The sequence below is a fragment of the Rhagoletis zephyria genome, unplaced genomic scaffold (genome assembly GCF_001687245.7).
Source record: "Rhagoletis zephyria isolate East Lansing unplaced genomic scaffold, Rhagoletis_zephyria_1.1 Rzeph_scaffold_10498, whole genome shotgun sequence".
NCBI classification, from domain to species: domain Eukaryota; kingdom Metazoa; phylum Arthropoda; class Insecta; order Diptera; family Tephritidae; genus Rhagoletis; species Rhagoletis zephyria.
Window position 1 is genome coordinate 3526 of NW_016167575.1, and position 4103 is coordinate 7628.

The 4103-nt window shown below is 34.6% G+C and overlaps 1 long non-coding RNA gene across 1 annotated transcript; it reads left to right on the forward strand.

Moving 5' to 3' along the window:
- The first annotated feature begins 505 nt into the window (after positions 1-505).
- On the forward strand, positions 506-1430 carry LOC108376478 (uncharacterized). The gene is made up of 2 exons (XR_001849261.1): positions 506-1023; positions 1168-1430. It is a non-coding gene; the product is annotated as an uncharacterized LOC108376478 (long non-coding RNA).
- Positions 1431-4103: the final 2673 nt, after the last annotated feature.

Below are 4103 nucleotides of genomic sequence, written 5' to 3' on the forward strand. Positions count from 1 at the left end.
ATTTGCCGCAATAAAAAGAGAGAAGTTGAAATAGGCGAATGCAAAGAACTTGAAATGCTGGCCGATAGGAAAAACGCCCGAAAATTTTACCAGAGAGTCGGGCGACTTACGGAAGGTTTCAAGACCAGGGAGAATTCTTGTAAGAACAAGATTGGAGACCTAGTAACTGATGTCCAGAATTAGTACGTTAGGCATATAAGTCACTCATTATGCCCGTGTTGGTTATGGCGTAGAAGCATGGACAATGAACACAGCCGAAGCGGCGGCTCTTGGAGTTTTCGAGAGAAAGATTTTGCGTAAGATTTTCGAGTACCGCAAAAGATGGAACGATAACCTGTATTAGCTTTACAACGAGATGGACATAGTGCAGCGAATTAACATACAGCGGCACCGCTGGCTTGGTCATGTCGTTCGAATGGACACTGACGCTCCAGCTCTGAAAGTATTCAACTCGGAACCCAATGGTGGTATCAAAGGAAGAGGGAGGCCCCCACTGCGATGGAAAGATCGAGTGAGAAGGACTTGTCATTTCCAATTGGCATTAGTTGGCACAGAAGAGAAACGACTGGCGTTCTTTGTTAAACCCGGTCAGAATCGCTTAAGCGGTTACTGCGCCAAATAAGAAGAGCTATCGCCTGTAAGCAAAAGATAATGCTTTGAAGGTTTTCCTTTTATTATCTTTTTTCCAGATTCAAAGCATATCCAGATTTCCAAAAGCTGTAGTATATTTAATTGTTAATTAAACAGAGGAACGACTTCGTTTAACTTCAATACCTCCGCTCGAAAAAGCATCGGAGGGACGTTCTACCCCAATGACTTGAGACTGAATGAATATTTAAGATTCTTAAGCACCAGACGTTTACTTTCGTTTTAATTTATGTTCATATCGCTACCTAAAGGTGCCAGTCCCCTTTTTTTAAAGTTAGTATTCGATGCAGAATGACAGATAATGCGAACCTACATCGATTTTTCGTCTCTCCTGAAAAAAATTCAAATATGGACTTGGCTCCTTTTGACGTTTAGGTAACGATATGTTTCTTTAAAAAAAATTCCTTGAGTAAGATGAGAAGGAACAATTTTTTTTTCTTATTTTACAGGATAAGCAAACAAGTTTTTAATTAACATNAGTAAGATGAGAAGGAACTATTTTTTTTTCTTATTTTACAGGATAAGCAAACAAGTTTTTAATTAACATAGAAAAAGTTTTGAGGGAAGGCTATTCTAAAAATCACAATAAATGTCATAATTTTCAAGAAATGGTTTCATTCTTAATATATATATATATTTACATATAGGGGATACGAAAACGAAGACAAATACGAATACGAAAACAAATACGAAGAGTAACCGAGGACAAATTCGAAGACCGATGCGATGACTAAGATAAACACGAATACGAAGACGGATTCGAACGCGAGTAGGGAGACAAATATATATAAAGACGAATACGCAAAAGAGAACCAATACGAAGAATAACACGAATACGAACAAGAATTCAAGGACGAGTTTGATAACGATTTCGGGAATTTGCGGGAAATTTTGCCCCTTACTCTAATTACCTTAAACGAGCATATTTTTGTATATGTATATGTATCCATAAATTTCTCGGCAACGGCTCTAACGTAGCAAAATGAAAAATCGTTTAAAAAAGGCTTTCGAAGTTGTATTTCTTCCAATTGTCAAAAACATTTTATTTGTCACGGGGAAAATACCGTAAAAATTATTTGTATCGTGCGAATATCTATAGAAATTATCAGGGTTTGAAAAACTGTTAGCACAGCGACAACAGCCAAGAATTTGCTTTTTTATAAATTGTTGTTGCTTTGCTAGCCGGCAATTACAAGTACTTGATGAAGATCTTGCAGAAGCAATGAGCTTAGCCGACAACGCTTTAAAGGAATTTGAAGAAATGCGACAAGATGCAGAAAAAAACTTTAATTTGCTTTTCGAACACGTAGAAGAAGTATGCACCAACCTAGGTACAGAAATCAAAGTACCGCGATACAGCAGTCGCCAAAAGAATCGCTTTAATGTGAAAACCGGAGACGCCGAGGCATACTATCGCATTGCTTTTTACATTACCTTCCCTGATACATATATTGCTCATTTGAAAAGCCGGTTCCTAAACCATAAATCAGTTTTAAATAATTTTAGTGTTTTGTTTCCAAAGTATGATTTTAACGAAAAAAAACTGAAGAATTGTTTGCTTTCTATGAAAAAGTAATCGACTGCTCGAAACAAAACTTTCTTCTGGAGGTAAAAATGTGGAAAAAACGAGTTTCACACGAACATTTTCGAAATGCTCTCGAAGCATTACAAGTAGCTAATACAACGTCTTTTGGGAAGGTTTTTAAGATCTTACGTATATTGGCACTTTTGCCCGTTTCAATAGCCATACCTGAACGAAGCTTTTCATGCCTGGAAAGAATTAAAACCTACTTGAGAAATACAACATGTCAAGAAAGGCTCAACGGTCTAGCATCTATGAAAATTCACAAAGATATACATTTTTCAGTTGACGAAGTTCTAGAAGAATTTTAAAAAAAAACACGAAAAATTTTAAAATTCTTCGTTTCATTGATTTATAAGTGAAAAATATTTTATAAATAAAGAGAAAAATTGAATATATGATTTTAAAAATTCGTGTTTGCAACTTTATTACGCATACTTTCTTCTAAAGAGCCTTTGTTCTAGACCCATAGTAGTAAAATATTATTCTTTGACTTGAGGGGGGGGGGGGAGGTTTAATGCAGCATTCCCTTTATTCTTTAAACGACAAGGAATTTCTAGGTGAGAGTTAATAGTATCGGAACTATTTCTGCACGTTTATTTGCCAAAAGTTCTTCAACTGCTCGGCGCCAGTGAGTCATTCGCAATCGTACGCTGCGAATGCAGCATTATACTCAAGCCAGCCTTCCGACATAAGCTACTATACCATATGAACACAGATTTTTATTAATTATTATTTTATTTTATTCAAGTATCCTGCTTTGCTTACGACAGTTTCGTTATTTCCCATTTACAGAACTAAAAACTTGAATTCAACAGAGTTGAACCATGTAAAAACAAATAGAAAACGCAAAAGAGAATGAACAAGAATCGCTTTCAAGTACTTGAATCATGTAAATCATGTGTTAGCTATACCCAAATTCGTAATTCTTGTTATATTTATATATTTGAAATTTAAAGTAAAATGTCTTTTTCGCCGATATGCTGCAGTGGTCAAAATAAGACAAAGAAAAAGTTTTTCCGATTGCCACTACACTAGATGTAAGCTCAGTTAAAAAAAAAACTTATCAAGCTTAAAGGACATCCATCTTTTGTATTCATATTTTATGTTAATAAAAATAATAAAAAAAAAACTACAAACGAACTTTTTTAGGTACAGTCTTTTTCATTTAGGTGCATTTGTTTTATAATATAAGGTAGAGTCTGAAATTTGCATTTTATTCGTCCCAGGTACCTACGATGTACGATATTTCCCACTGTGTGCCGGCACGGCAAGGCAAACGACAATGATATCGTCGTCGTGTACTCGTAGCTAGGTGTATTCATATTAGGGCTGTGCGATTATTCGATTACTCGAGCAAGTTGGTTAATCAATTATTCGATTAATCAATTACTCGAGTAATCAAGATTTTGATTACTCAAAACGATGATTAATCGAGTTACTTGAACTATGATTACTCAAAAAAAATAATTTTGCTCGTTAAAAGAGTTTGCTTTGGAAAATGCTTATTTTCTTTTTTATATTCTGTATATGAAAAAAATTTTTTTTTTAATTTTTGAAAACAGAAACGTTGTTTTCAAAGTATCAAGGAATTTAACTACTTTATACATATGTAAAGAGTTGAAATGTTGATTACTCATTTTACTCGAAATGTTGATTAATCATAAAGCAACTTACTCAAATATTTTTGTTTTTGGTTAATAAAAATCTTGATTACTCGAGTAACTGAACTTTTGAGTAATCAATTAATCGCACAGCCCTAATTCATATACAAACATGTATAATACATAAATCATACACACGTATGTATGTGTTTGCATATATGCATGTTCAGAATAAACCAGCAAGTTCGCACAACACCGACTTGCCGGTG